Source organism: Vombatus ursinus, unplaced genomic scaffold, assembly GCF_900497805.2.
Source record: "Vombatus ursinus unplaced genomic scaffold, bare-nosed wombat genome assembly UNPS02001419.1, whole genome shotgun sequence".
NCBI classification, from domain to species: Eukaryota; Metazoa; Chordata; class Mammalia; order Diprotodontia; family Vombatidae; genus Vombatus; species Vombatus ursinus.
In genome coordinates, this window is record NW_020941197.1 from 11,154,612 (window position 1) to 11,171,563 (window position 16,952).

A 16,952-nucleotide genomic window follows, 5' to 3' on the forward strand; every position below is an offset into this window, starting at 1 on the left:
CTCCTCATTGCTTATTCTAATTTCTTCAGTTTCTTTTCTCCTCTTATTGCTAAAGCTAATATTTCTAGTACAATATTAAGTAATAGTGGTTATAATGGTCATCCTTGTTTCACTCCTGATCTTATTTGAAAAGCTTCTAGCTTATCTCCATTACAGACAATACTTGTGGATTCTTTTAGATAGATACTACTTATCATTTTAAGGAAAACTTCATTTATTCCTATGTTGTCTATTGTTTTTAATAGGAATGGGTGCTGTATTTTGTTGAAAGATTTTTCTGCATCTAATGAGATAATCATATGATTTCTGTTGGTTTTGTTATTGATATAATCAATTATGCTGATAGTTTTCCTAATATTGAACCAGCCCTGCATTCGTGGTATAAATTCCACCTGGTCATGGTGTATTATCCTGGTGATAAATTACTGTAATCTCTCTGCTATTATTTTACTTATTTATTTATTTTACATCAATATCCATGAATAAAATTGGTCTGTAATCCTTTTTATCTATTTTGGCTTTTCTTGGTTTAGATATCACCCCGATATTTGTGTCATAAAAAGAATTTGGTAGGACTCCACCTATTTTTCCAAATAGTTTATGTAGTATGTAGTTACGTAGTATTTGAATTAATTTTTCTTTACATGTTTGGTAGAATTCATTTGTAAATCTATAGAGTCCTGGAGATTTTTTTTCTCAGTGAGTTCATTGATGGCTTGTTCAATTTCTTTTCCCATAGTGGGGTTATGTATTTTATTTCCTCTTCTGTTAATCTGGGCAATTTATACATTTTGTGAATATTCATCCATTTCATTTAGATTGTCAGATTTATTGGCATACATTTGGGTAAAATAGCTCCTAATTATTGCTATAATTTCATCTTCATTTTTGATTAATTTACCATTTTTTCATTTTTGGTACTTATAATTTTATTTTCTTTCCTTTTTAAAATCAAATTAAGTATCTCCAGTATCTCGATACAGGCTATAGATGTGTAGTCATGCAAAACACTTCCATAGTAATCCTGTTGTGAAAAACTAAGTATATTTCCCTTCATCCTATCCTACCCCTCATTTATTCTATTCTCTCCTTTGACCCTGTCCCTCCTCAGAAGTATTTGCTTTTGATTATCCCCTCCCCTAATCTTCCCTCCCCTCTATCAATCCCCTGCTCTCTTGTCCCCTTCCTCCCTTATTTTCCTGTAGGGTAAGATAGATTTCCATACCCCATTGTGTATGTTATTCCCCCCTTAAGCCAAATCCTATGAGAATAAGATTCAGTCATTCCCTCCCACCTTCCCCCATTTCCCCTCCACTGTAAAAGCCTTTTCTTGTCTGTTTCATGTGAGATATTTTACCTCATTCTACTTCTCCCTTTCCCCGTCTCCCAGTATAATCCTCTCTCACCCCTTAATTTTATTTTCCAGATATCATCCCTTCATCTTCAACTCACCCTGTGTCCTCTATCTATCTATCTATACATACATATTAGGTTATTTATTTTCCACTAATTTTTAATCTATCTTTCCATGGACCTTTATTACATGTAGTTTTTATCATACCATGATCTTTGTCTGAGATCAGGATTGCTAGTCCCGCTTTTTTTTTCACTTTAGCTGAAACATAATATATTCTGCTCTAGGCTTTTGCCTTTATTCTGTGTGTATCTCTCTGCTATGGCTAAGAGCCTCCCACTGGCTTGCCTAGACATCACCTTCCCTGGGCTCCACTCCCCTTTTACCCGAAGGAGATAGAGCTTTTCTCAAGTCCTTCTAAGTTCTTGGACTGGAAGATTGTTTCACTGTGTATTTCTGTGGATTCTGTCATTCTAGAATTCTCTTAAAGGCTTGATTTATTGGTGTTTCCGATGGAAACTGGGGAAAGCTCAGGCAACTTGTTGGATTCTCTCTGCCATCCTGGCTTCACCTCTGAAATTCTATAATTTAGTTGAATATTCTTCCTGACAGTTTCCTTGAATAAGAATAGTATATTCAAAAATTCCCTGAAAGGGAGACAGGGATTTGGATTTTATTCATGATTCAGTCCTTGAATAATGGCTCGATTTAGAAAGGCCTACTTGATCTATGCTATGTGGTTTCCTGACCCTGTCATGATTTAGAGAAATACTAAAATTATTCTTTGATATTGTCTCTCTTTACCTTTATTCTGATACTTGATATGTAGAAATGAAGTCCTCTATTGCAGGAGAGGGATTTGAGATAAGATTTAACAACCTGAAACTCAAATTCAGGGACAAACAAATGCCTGCTATTTTTGATTGCATACTAGGTGGCTTTTTTTTTTTAAATTATAGCTCTACTAATGGTCTTGGCCTCATGGAAACTTGGAAATAATGATCTGTTGGGAAAACTTACAAGGAGCAAAGTATAAGCTTAGTCTGGAATGAATGGTAGAGGACAATGTTAGGCAATTATAAGGGTGAGTCAGGTTTAGAAAGTCAGGATCATGAAATTTTATATAAGGCTATCTGTTTAGGAGTCTTTCTAAAGAGAAACACCTATTTCATTTCCAAAGAATTAGGGACCCAGATTCAAATCTAGTGTTAGGATAGTGACATGTTGAAAATTTCAAATAATATTTTATATTCTTGAATGCATTGCAATGTTGATTTTGGGTGTTCATTAAGACTTTAATTGATTGTATCCCCACGTCCTCTAGCTAAAATATCAGTCCATCCAGAATTTTAATTGCTTGTTCCTTGTAGAAAATATCACTTGACCCCATCCTTCCAACTAGATGATGATTTGAAATAAAAAAAAAATTGAGAAAGAGGCATCTGTTGATATATGTTCATATATATATATATATATATATATATATGTATGTATGTATGATTAATTAAGCTAATAGTTAGGCAGTTGAGGTGGAGAGAAGGCCCAGAACAGTGTTTGTAGAACTTTTTGAATGCTGCAGCTGGTTTTAAGACCATTTATTACTTTAGAAATTCCTAGTTTTTAATCATCTAGGGCTGGGAGCTTTTTGCTACAACCCAGCATAGGAGTGACTCACAGAACAACTCTATGTTCCTGCCCTTTCCCTTGATAAGCATATTGGTGGATCACAAAAAGCCTGCTAAATGAAAGACAGTCCTTGAGTTCTCCACATTGCCAAAAAAAGAAGGAGGAATTTCACTTTGCTAAAAATTGGTAGGACTGTAATTAAAATGAAGCAAAACAAGGACTTAAAATGTTCAAGACCACCTAGATGAGGTGTATGAACCATGAAGAGGATATGTTAGACCATCACTATTACTAAGTACCTATCAAACAGACTCGGCACCATCAGGCAATCTTGATGCATGGTTTAAAAAAAAAGACTGAAACATGAAAAATCTTTCCAATGTGCCAACTCCAGATATTCTGTGTTTAGATATTTAGACTATTACTATAGACTATATGATATTCAGGCTATTGCTCTAAAAGTGAAATAATTTCACAGTCATTTATAATTCCACCGTAAAACAAAACAAAAACCTACTTGGAGCAAGAATTTATTTCTATAACGAGACACAACATTGTCTCACAGGTCTAGATACTAAAGTTGAATGCATCAAGAGGATTACTTTCGTTAGGACTTAAACACTAGATAAAAATAACTCAGAGCATATAATCAAAATAAAATGAAAGATCAATCAGCACGAAGAAATTGGCTGTTGTTATATAGCCATTTTTAAATTCTGTCCAATTCTTCATGACCCTATTTAGAGTTTTCTTGGTAAAGATACTGGAGTGGTTTGCCATTTCCTTTTATAGCTCATTTTACAGATGACTGAGGCAAATAGGGTAAAGTGACTTGTCCAGGGTCACACAGTTAGTAAATGTCTGAGGCCTTATTTGAATTTAGGAAGATGAATTTTCTTGACTCCCAGCCCAGCATTCTATCCACTGCTCCACCTAGCTAACAAAAACAAAAAAACAAACAAACAAACAAACAAAACCCCCCAAAACTAAATCTGCAATGTCATTGATTTGGGAAAACTCCTATTGTAGTAACTTCTTCCAACAATGCAAATCAGCAGTAATTCTGTATTTTATGTTTTTAGAGACTTGCCAGTCATCCTGGAAAGTTAAGTGATTTGCCTGTACTCACAAATCTAGAGTGTCTCACAGGTAGGACTTGAACCCATGTCTTCTTTACCACAACATCAACCAGCTCGCTATGACTCCTTGGTGTCTATAACATATGATTATTAAGTACACATTATTCTTTTACCCATCATGGCCATAAGTAATGCAGTGTGATAATGTAGTCAGTGATGCAGTGCATAATTTAACAGGACTAGAGTAATTTCTCACCTTAATTCCCTAGTGGAGAAAAACTTGACAATTGTCTCCAGGGACATCTCTGCAAGAAGCCCTTTAGGACCTGTGCAAAGCAAGCTCAATGATGAGCCAATTCAGGCGATACATAGCAACATTGGTATTTCCTGAAGAAAATGGCCCAATTTACCTAATCTGGATGTCACATCACAATGAGAATTCAAATCTGAAACTTTCCCTGATGTTTTCTTTCCACAGCTGCAGATGCAGCATACAAATGCTTATTTCCAAATAGAATGCTTTTCAATATGCCTAGGTGTCATTTGGGAAGGGAAACTCTTGCAAGTTTCTTTCCTAAGGATATTTGCAGGGGAAGCTACAGAGGAGTAGTAGTTGTAGAATATATAATAAACTGCTTAACAGATGGAACAAGAGAGCTTTTCACTGGCAGCTGGAGCAATACATACCTTTAATAGCCACAGAAAATAAACATGTCCTTAAAAGATTCAGTGGAAAATGTTTACCCAATCCCTGTGTCACAGTGGTCAAATCCTATTCTTCATTGGGAAAAGATCCAGAAAGCTAGCAATTCAGTACCATACAGTATGATGGTGAAAATATGTGTTAATTGACACTATACATGAGTTCAAGACACCTTTGCCCATGGCAATGAAACAGATCAGGTTGCACATGAATTTTTTTCAAAAGGGAAAATTGTACTTCATGTCTAGCTTTTGAAAAAAGGTGAGGGGTGAAGTTAGTTGTCATGGAATAAAGGGTTTTCAAGCCTGTTCTTTTGAGACACAATCACACAGAAGTATAGAAGATTTTTTTTAAAGATACAATGGTGTCTCTGCATAGTAGTAATATAACTTTCTTCAGGACAGTAAAAAAATTATTTAAGTGGTTGTTTGATTAGATTTTCCAGTCAAATAAATATTTTAAAATTATTTTTGAATACGGTTTGCATTTAAGATTTCTGCTATTAATAAGCCAGGTTATATATATCTAAAATCTAATTTTCCTCTATGCCATTAAAAAAAAATACTAAGGAAAAAAATTCTTAGCAGCTACCAGATTTGGTGGAACAAACTTATGGCCCCCTGCAGCTGGGGAGACTGAGGCTGATAGTTCCTTTGAGCATTGGCAGTCTGAACTGCAGAAGTTTGATCAGAAGTCTGCACTATCTGTCAGCAATATTGTCAGTCTCCCAGAAGGGAGGGCCATCAGGCTGCCTAAGAAAGGGCAAAACATTGCAGAGTTTTAAATGGAGCAGGCACAAGCTTCTAGGCTAGTCAGCAATGAGATTAGGCCAGTAATTGGCTGCTGTACTTCCACCCTCAGTGAGATAAAAAGATGAAAGGAAGAAAGAGGAAAACAAAGAAAGAAAAAAAATCAAGAAAGCATAAGAAAGAAAAATCTCACCAGTACTGGAAAAAAATCCACAAAGTATCAGAAGAATATTGTTAACACAGTTCAATTGAGGGCTTTGTAAATACAAACTAAAACATTTTTATAAAAGTACACAGAAAAATGCTCACACAGCATTAATCTTTTCCATCTATTTTAAAATATAAAATTTGTATTCCATTCCACTTGTATATCACATCAAATATCAGTATGTATGAGTGGTAGCATAATAGTGGAAAGAAGCTGTATTTATTTATTTGTTTTTCTTTTTTGATATATAAATTTTATTTAGCATTTTATTTTCTCCAGTTACATATAAAAATCATTTTTAACATTAGATTTTATAACTTTGAGTTCCAAATGCTCTCCTTTCCTCCATCTCCACTCCTCCTCATTGAGAAGGCAAACAATTCAATATAAGTTATACAGGTGTAGTCATGCAAAACATTTCCATAATAGTCAATAATGTGGAAGAAAACACAGAGCAAAAAAAAAACCTCAAGAAAAATGAAGAAAGTAAAAAAAAAAAAGTGTGCTTCAATCTGTATTCAGAAGCCATCAGTTCTTTCTCTGGGAATAGAGAGCATTTTTTATCATAAGTTCTTCAAAGTTGTCTTGCATCATTGTACTACTGAGAATAGCTAAGTTATTCACAGCTGATCATCTTCCAATATTGCTTTTACTTTGTACACAATACATGTCACTTTGCATCAGCTCATGTAAGTCTTTCCAGGTTTTTTTTTTCCTGAGAACATCCTGCTCATCATTTGTTATAGTACAAATGTATTGCATCATCACACACCGCAATTTGTTCAGCTATTCCCCAATTGATAAGCATCTGCTCAATTTTTAATTCTTTGCTCTAAGAAAAGAGTTGCTGTTAATATTTTTGTGTATATATATGTCATTTTCCTTTTTTTATCTCTTTTGAGATGCAGACCTAGTAGTGGTATTGCTAGGTTAAAGGGTATGCTTGGTTTTATAGCCCTTTGGTCATAGTTCCAAATTGCTCTCCAAAATGGTTGAATCAGTTCACAAATCCACCAAGAGTTCATTAATGTCTCATTTTCCCAACATCCCCTCCACCTTTTGTAATTTTCCTTTTCCGTCCTATCAGCCAATCTAATATGTATGAGGTAGTACCTCGAAATCATTTTAATTTGCATTTCTCTAATCAGTAATGTGTTTGAGCATTTTTTCATATGGCTACAGGTAGCTTTGATCACTTCATCTGGAACTGATTGCATCTTTTGATCATTTATCAATTGATGAATGTCTCTTATTTTTATAAATTTGACTCAGTTCTCTATATATTTAAGAAAAGAGGGGTAGCTAGGTGGTGTAGTGGATAGAGCACCAGCCTGAAGTCAGGAGGACCTGAGTTCAAATCCAACCTCAGACCAAACACTTGACACTTACTAGCTGTGTGGCCCTGGGCAAGTCACTTAACCCCAATTGCCTAAAAAAAAAATCATAAAAAAAAGAAATGAGACCTTTATCAGAGAAACTTGCTTCATTTTCTCTTCACAATCACTATTGTTAACTGTATTTCCCTCCATCCTATTTCCCCCACCCCATTTATTCTATTCTCTCTCTCCTTTTACCCTGTTGCTCCTCAAAAGTTTTGCTTCTGACTATTCCATCTCCCAATCTGCACTCCCTTCTATTACACTTGCCCTTCTCTTATCCCCTTCCCCTCCTACTTTCCTGTAGGGTAAAATAGATTTCTATACCCAATTGAATTTGTATTTAATTCCCTCTTTGAACCAATTCTGATGAGATCAAGGTTCACACACTCCCCCTAACTTCCATTTTTCCCTTCCACTGTAAAACTTTTTGTCTCTTTTATGTGAAATAACTTATTTCATCCTATCTCTCCTTTTCTCTTTCTTCAAGAACATTATTCTTTCACTCATTTATTTTATTTTTATATATCATCCCTTCATATTCAACTCAACCCACTGCCCTATGTCTATATATATATTCTTTTTATCTTCCTTAATCATGATAAACTTCTTATGAGTTACAAGTATCACCTTCCCATGTAGGAATGTAAAGAGTTTAACCTTATTAAGTACCTTATAATTTCCCTTTCTTCTTTACTTTTTTATGCTTTTCTTTAGTCTTGTATTTGAAAGTCACATTTTCTATTCAGCTTTTGTCTTTTCATCAAGAATGCTTGAAAGTTTTCTATCTCATTGAATGTCCATTTTTTTCCCTTGAAGGATTGTACTCAGTTTTGCTTGGAGATGATTCTTGGTTGTAATCCTAGCTCCTTTGCCTTCCAGAATATCATTACGTTTCCTCCAAACTTTTAATGTTGAAGTTGCTAAATCTTGTGGTATCCTGATGGCAGCTCCATGATACTTCAATTGTTTCTTTCTGGCTACTTGAAATATTTTCTCCTTGACCTGGCAGCTTTGAAATTTGGCTAGCATATTCCCTGGGAGATTTCATTTTGGGATCTCTTTTAGGAGGTGATGGGTGGATTCTTTCAATTTCTATTTTGCTCTCTAGTTCTAGAATATCAGGGCAGCTTTCCTTTATAATTTCTTGAAAAATGATATCTAGGTTCTTTTTTTGATCATTGCTTTCAGGAAGTTCATTAATTTTTAGATTATCTCCTCTGGGTCTATTTTCTAGGTTAGTTGTTTTTCCAATCAGATATTTCACATTGTATTCTTTTTTTTCACTCTTTTGTTTTTGTTTTATTGTTTCTTGACTTCTCATAAAGTCATTAGCTTCCATTTGGTCCGTTCTAATTTTTTAAGGAATTATGTTCTTCAGTGATCATTTGGATCTCCTTTTCCCTTTGATCAATTTTACTTCTTGAGGTTTTTTTTTAATCAGTGAATTTTTGTGCCTCTTTTTCCATTTAGCCAATTCTGCTTTTTAAGGCAGTTTTTTTCTCATTGGCTTTTTGTACCTCTTTTACCACTTGGTCTAGTCTGTTTTTTTTAAGGTATTATCTTTTTCAGTATTTTTTGTGTCTCCTTTACCAAGCTGTTGACTTGTTTTCCATGATTTTCTTGCATCACTCTCAATGATCTTCATAATTTTTCCTCTACCTCTATTACTTGATTTCCAAAATCCTTTTTGAGCTCTTCCATGGCCTGAGACCAACTCATATGTTTCTTGGAGGCTTTGGATTTGGGAGTTTTGACTTTGCTGTTTTCTTCTGAACATATGTTTTGATCTTCCTTGTCACCATAGGACCTTTCTATGATCAGAATTTGTTTTCCCATTGTTTGCTTATTTCCTAGTCTATTACTTGACTTTTAACTCTTTATTAAAGTAGGGCTCTGCTTCCAGGATGGAGGACACATTGTACCAAGCTTCAGAGGTTTTGTGCAACTGTTTTCAGAGAAACTTCTAGGAACCTGAAAGGTTTCACTTCTTCCAAGGTGATATAATCTAAGGGGAGGTGTTTACTACTTTTTTGGTCTGTGCTGTCATTTGTGAGTGACCACAAGCACTCATTTCTGCCCTGGAACTGTGAGGAGGGTCCCTGTTCCACAGTGGTCAGAAGCTCTGGTGTGCTAGTGCTCCTGCGTCCCCTAGGAATGCCACCCAGGAATTCAATCCCAATCAGAGTATGAGCAAAACAACAGAGTCCTGCCCCCAGTGTTAGCAAAGAGACACCTATAATCTCCTTCTGATCAGTTTTTTGACCCTCTTGCCATATGTGGACTCAGAGCTCTGGAAGCAGCTGCTATGGCTATCACTCCCAAATCAGTCACTCCCAAGCCATGCTCCTGGTTTGATTGGGCCCAATCTCTGCTGCCATGGCCTGTGCTGGACTGTGTTCCAATCTCACCCTGTGCAACTGACCTTTCCTTTTTACCTTCTAAATTGTCTGAGGTTGAAAAAAAATGTTTCATTCCTTTTGTGTGGGTTTTATTGCTCTGGAATTTGTTTCTCGTCATTCTTTAAAGGTATTTAGATGGGTTTGTGGAAGAGCTCAGGCAACTCCCTGCCTATACTTCTTCATCTTGGCTCCCAAGGGGGTATATTTAGAGTAAGAAAAAACACAGTTCAGATGCTGTCTCTGACATTTCATAGGTGTATGCATATATACAAATGTCTTCCCTTTTCTGGACCTAACTGTCTAATAATCTAAATTACAGATAGTAGTACCACTCACCCACAAAATCTTACATGAATCAGAATTAATTTCTATAAAACTACATTTCCAAATTATATAGTTGATTTGTTTAACATATTAATCAGCTCCTAATCATTTTTACAAGCTTTCAATGTTTTCCTTGGTCTCTTCCTGAACTACTTAGATAATATTATTTATACAAATGAAGGCACAGAATGGAGAAACTTAATGTGTAACTCTAGTGTCATGAGTTTTCTTTCTATTTTCTTGTGAAAATCTTGACTTTCCTGCAGAAAGATTCCTTTTTAGACTTAAATCCTTTTAAGGCTGTAGTGGGCAGTGGAAATCTTGAGTTACAAGGTATTCCTTAATATTCCTTCTTTTTTCTTGTTCAATTGTTTCAATCATGTCTGACTCTTTGTAACTCTATTTGGAGCTCTCTTGGCAAAGATATGAAAGTGGCTTGCTATTTCCTTCTCCAGCTTACCTTATAGATGAGGAAACTGAGGCAAACAGGGTTAAATAACTTGCCTAGGGTCACACAGTGTCTGAAGCCAGATTTGGACCCAGGAAGATGAGTCTTCCTGGCTTCAGGCCCTGTACTCTATCTACTCCACCACCTACTAACTGTAAATTGTGCTTCATAAGATCATATATTTGGATCTTGAAATTTAAATATCATCTATTTAAACCCCATCATCTTCCAAATGAAGAAATTGAGTCCCATGAAATTTAAGTGACTTATCTAAGGTCATAAAGGTAAATGATGGCAGAGACAGGTTGCCTCTCATTGTAAGAACAGCAAATGAAATCAATTTAAAAATAATTATATTCAACTATAAGATATTCTTTTGTATTCCATTCCATTCTATTCTTTCTTTACATAAAAAAGGCTTTCTTTCAGTTATCTAACATCTTGTTCCTATCATCAGTAAACAGATAGATAATGAATGACAACAAATCACCCCTTTTGTGTTTTTCTAAACTGAAATAAGACTGCCTTCACCCAACTTAAATGCTCTGGAGTCAGGCAGAATGGGACAAGTCCCAACATGCCAGGAAGGTAAGCCTCTGAAATACTTAGACAAATGGATTAGGGAAGGAATATGAGCATAAAGGAGGATAGAAAAGAGGTAAAATGAACATTTACAGCATTTGCCTCACTAGCTGGTCTTTCTCATATAAAAACTTATGTTCTGGCTAATTATTTTCAAGGCCTATAGATACATTACTCCCACAACACTATTGGAAATGCAAACTTTGCAAATGGGGTTTTGTTTTTTGGACCTCCTCTACATGGAAGCTTTCTACTATTCAAAGATTAAAAAGGCATGCAAGAGTAGGAGGCTGACCTAATTTGAGTTAATAATATTTATAGTGTTTATATGAAAATCAGCAGTAACAGACTGATGGTACTATGATTTGTCAGGAAAAAAAATCCTATTTGAAATGAAAGAAAAGTTCAGAGCTCTATTTTTAAGCATGCAAAACTTTTATTCTCTGTCTGTTTCTGTCTCTGTCTCTCTGTCACTGTCTCTGTCTTTCTGTCTGTCTATCTGTCTTCTGTCCCCTCCATTATTCCCTCTCTTTCTTTTTCTTTTATTGTTAGGGAAAGCAGAATTAGTTTCTGGTTAAAACCAATCCTTAAAAAAGATTTTATTTTAATTAAGACAAAAAAAGTTTGCAAATTGAAATGTGCTTCTAAGAAGGTAGGCAACTTAACACCAATAATAATTTTAAGAGCTCACGCTTTTAATTTTCTTTACATTTTGTTACCAAGTGTTTTCTTCAAGACAACCAATGAGATATTACACAAGTGTTATTGCTATTTTTGAGGTGAGAGAACTGCAACTTTAAAACAGGGGTTCTCAACCTTTTTTTGTTTGTTTCATGGACACTTTTCACACTCTGGCAAAAGCTATGACCACCTTCTTAGAATAATATTTTAAATGTATGAAATACAATTCATAGGATTAAAAAAGAAAATAATTATATTTTGATACAATTGTGCATGTAATGCATATTTATATTTACTGACACATGTTAAGAACTACTTCTCTAAAAGGATAAATAATTCACACATGATTATATAGAGTTAGTAAGTGTTAGAATGGGAATTGGAACCCTGGCTTCTTGCCTCTTCTGAATATCACAGAGTTTTAAAATAGAAGACAAGTTGACTCCCATTTCCTGACAGACTCTTAAAGAAAAATATATTTTATTTTTTCTTTCTCTTTTCCTCAAAGGAAAATATTCCTTTCATCCAAGTTAGTCTCTCCTTTATAACTAGGAACATAATTAAACAAAATTAAATAAATTAGTTAAACAAATTAAATTAATTTAAATAATAATAATTAATTATTAAACAAAAAAAATTTCTAATATTGTGACTGTTTCTGATAGTGTGTATAACATTCTCTTCTTTGTCTTTGAGCAATGAAGAAAGAGGTACTTTTCATTACCTGTTTTCAGCAACTACTGTTGGTTTTTAAATTGCTCAAAGTTCAGCAACCCTATTTTGGGCTAAAAATGAAAGAATTATTATTCAATTGCTTAAACCCTGTCTTTAATAACAGGCACAGACCTAGGAATATGAAATTAATCCAACACTTTATGGTGTTTAATTTTGGTCTGGACAAAGTTCTTAAATTCCATAGAATCACAGAATTTAAAATCTGAAGAGAATTTAGAGGTTATCTAGTCCAAAAATCTCCTTTACAAAATCCCTGATAAATCCAACTTCATTCCAGATCTTATCCCAAAAATCTCTTAGTGATAGAGAATCTACTTTCTCTTGAGACAGACTATTACACATATAGAAAGTTCTTTTAGAATGTTTTACCTTTATTGACTCTCTGAATCTTCTGGCTCTGTTAAACCTAATTCTATTTTCCTGGTATATGGCTAATCCCTCTTCCACATGACAACCTTTCCAATATCTTAAAGGAGCTGTCATATGCCCCTTTGTTCTCTCCATTCCTCGAGGTTAATATTGTTCTCTCATCAGTTTGGGCACCTTCCTCTGGGCACTTTCTAAATACACATACACACATAAATATATACATGTATAATATGTGAATATGTACACACACATATATGCACACACATATATACACACTATATATGTGTGTGTATGTGTAGATATATACATATATAGATATGTATATATGTATATATACATACATATCTATATCTATCTATAATAATATGTTGCCTAGAAATGAGCATAATGTTACAGTTGTGGTCTGACCAGAGCAATGTGCAGAGCAACCCTCCTCTCCCTTATTCTGTATGCTATTTTAAAAATATCCTAAAATTCCACTAGCTTTTGTGATTTTAATGTCATACCATTGACTTATAAACACCTATATATTTTTTCTTCATGTGAACTTGCAGCTTGGCATCCCTCCCCTAACCTCTATTTGTAAAGCTGATTTTTTTTTCTTAACTCAAATGAAGAATTTTATATTTATCCACTTATAGAATGTAAACTCCTTGCAAGTAAGGATTGTTTAATTCTTTGTTTTATATCCCTTGTGCCTATCACAGTATGTGACACATAGTAAGCACCAAATAAATACTTGGTTTGATTGGTGGATTGATCCTTATTAATATTGATATGATTTTATTTAGTTCATCAATATAAACTACTTAGATCTTTTCTTGACTTTTACTCTGTCATTTAATGCATTTGTTATCTCTCTCAGCTTCATGCCACTTGCAAAATTTAAGTCTTCCTTCTTTGACTTATATCTAAGCCACTGGAAAAAAAAAAGACCAAAATAAAACAATTTGAAGAAATCCATGTTAAGATGTTTGGGGGAAAAATTAAGCTTAAGAATCTAATAAAAATTGCAAAGCAACACATCAGTTTAAAGATATTTGGAAGAAGAAATATTAAACCACATATTGATCAAATTTCCCAGATGATAGTAATGGCTCACAATTATGCAGTATCAAGTGAATTTTCTTCATCACTTTCTTATATCTAGACAATTAATGAAAGATTGAAGCTTCTTTTATAATTTTTAATGATTTCTAAGGTGCAGATGTTCAGATGCTTCTAACAGCAAATCTGCCCCTCTGGCCAACATGTTCTTCCCTCTTAAATCATGATCATAATGGGTTCAGTCATAAGTATTAGTTGAAGTAATACAAATAACAACAATAATAATAATAGCATTCATATAGCACCTACTATGGTCAGACACAGTGCTAAACACTTTGCAAATATGAGAGATAGATGTTATTATTATTTTCATTTTACATTTGAAGAAACTGAGGCAAACATGTAACCAAGATCACACAGCTACTAAGTATTTGAGGTTAGTTTTAAACTGAGATCTCCCTGACTCCAGATCTGGTACTTTATCAACTGAGCCCCATAGGTATGGAAGACTGGAAGGGTGGAAGACAGCACAATACTTAGAGTTGATCTTATCATTCAGTACATTTTATTGACTCCCAATTGTCTACTCCATAGCAGCCCTCTGAAATAACATTAACTGATAATCAATTAAAGTCATTGCCTCTCATGCAATTATTAAGATTTGAATCAGGATTTTCTCTAACAATAAACACTTGATTTTTTTAAATTCATGGTAATTGTGATCTATAAAGTTGCTGAAAACATTAATTTAGAAACTACTGAACCATTATTCCTAGGGGAAATACAGGGTTAAGTTTCTGTAAGTCTCTGATAATTACATTTAGTTTAACAGTTTCCAAAGTGGTTTTACATATGGATCTGTGAAATTTTCTTACTTTTTCTGAATGTATGGTACTATTGATTCATTAACTTTGAACTCATGGCCAACATCACTATAATGCATGCCTTATTTAACTTACCTAAGCTTATCTAACACAAATGTTTTATCTCTAAGGCACAACACAGCTTTCTTGCCCTCAGGAATACTAGATATACTTCAACACTATTCTTGAGGGACATCCCCTCCCCCACTGAATAGTATTTTATTGTTCCCAAATACATGTAAAATAGTTTTCAACATTCAATTTTGTAAGATTTTGAGTTCCAATTTTTTTCTTCTTCCATCTCTCCTCTTTCCCTTCTCCAAGATGGCAAGCAGTCTCATCTAGGCTATACATGTACAAATATATTAAACATATTTTCACATTAGTGATGTTGTGAAAGAAGAATCAGAACAAAAGAGAAAAAAACTATGAAAAAAAAGATATAATAGCATGCTAAATTCTGCATTCAGACTCTATAGTTCTTTCTCTGGATGTGGATAGCATTTTCCATCATGAGTCTTTTGAAATTGTCTTAGATCATTGAATTGCTGAGAAAAACTAAGTCTGTCGAAGTTGGTTATCACATACTGTTGCTGTTACTCTGTAAAATGTTCTGGTTATGCTCACTTCATTCAGCATTGGTTCATTTCCAGGTTTTTCTGAAATATGTCTGCTTATCATTTCTTATAGGATAATAGTATCCCATTACATTCATATACCACAGTTTCTTCAGCCATTCCCCAATTGACATGCATCACCTCAATTTCCAATTCTTGCCACCACAAAAAGAGCTGCTATAAATATAATACATGTGAGTCTTTTTTTTTAATTATCTCTTTGGGATACAGACCTAGAAGTGGTATTACTGGATCAAAGGTATGCACATTTTGATTGTCCTTTGGGCATGGTTCCAAATTGCTCTCTAGAACTGTTGGATCAGTTCACAACTCTGCCAATAATGCATTTGTGTCTTAATTTTCCCACATCCCTTCCAGCAGTTATTATTTTTCTTTTCTGTTATTTAGCCAGTCTGATAGGTGTGAAATGGTACCTCAGAGTTGTTTTAATTTGCATTTCTTTAATCACAGTGATTTAGAGCATTTTTATATGACTATAAATCACTTTTATTTCTTCACCTGAAAACCACCTGTTCATATCCTTTGACTGTTTATCAGTTGAGGAATAAATTGTATTATTATAAATTTGACTCAGTTCTGTATATATTTTGGAAATGAGGCCCTTATCAGAGACACCGGCTGTAAAGACTGTTTCCTAGATTTCCGTTTTCCTTCTAAAACTGGAGTCTTTGGGTTTCTCAAACAGTAGATTACTATTATCATTGACCATTATTTCTTGTGTATCTAACCTATTCTACTGATCTACCCACTCTATTTCCTAGCCAGTACCAAATAGTTTTGATGATTGCTGCTTTATAATACAGTTTTAGATCCAGTACTGCTAGGCTACCTTCCTTTGCATTTCTTTTCATTAATTTCCTTGATATTCTTGAACTTTTGTTCTTCCTGATGAATTTTGTTATGATTTTTTTCTAGCTCCTTAAAATATTTTTGGTAGTTTGATTGATATGAAACTAAGTAAATTAATTTACATAGAATTGTCATTTTTATTATATTAGGTCAGCCTACCCAAGAGCAACTGATATTTTTCCAATTATTTAGATCTGACTTTATTTGTATGAAGTGTTTTGTAATTGTGTTCATATAGTTCCTGCCAGTTCCTGGCAAATATTTTATATTATCTACAGTTATTTTAAATGGAATTTCTCTTTCTATCTCTTGCTGCTGGTCATTGTTAGTAAAATATAGAAATGGTAATGATTTATGTGGGTTTATTTTATGTCCTGCAACTTTGTACATTTGTTAATTATTTCAAGCAGTTTTTTGGTTGATTCTCTAGGATTCTCTAAGTATACCATCACATCATCTGCAAATACTGATAACTTTGTTTCCTCATTGCCTATTCTAATTCCTTCAATTATTTTTTCTTATCTTATTGCTAGAAGTAACATTTCTAGTGTTCAGGGCCATTTTAAACATAAAAATCACCAACAAAAAAAGCACAAAAATGCAAAGTGGCATTGATGAGACCCCAATAAGGATACTTGTTAATGGTGTAGAGATGAAACAAAAAATTAGAATATCACCTTGTTAGACCTTAGCTGAACAGGTGCCTATGTGGTGACTCAAATTTTTGAGCACTCAGTGCACATCCATGAATGATCATAGAAGCATCACAAGTATTGATTTTGGGATAACAAATATGTTTTAGTGAGTAAATAAATTCATACATATGGGATTCTTGAATCATGAGGATGGACTGTACTTGCCTTTAATGTCCCCAGAATTGTTTTCAGCTCCCAAGGACATTAAGCTCACTTCCCTCTCA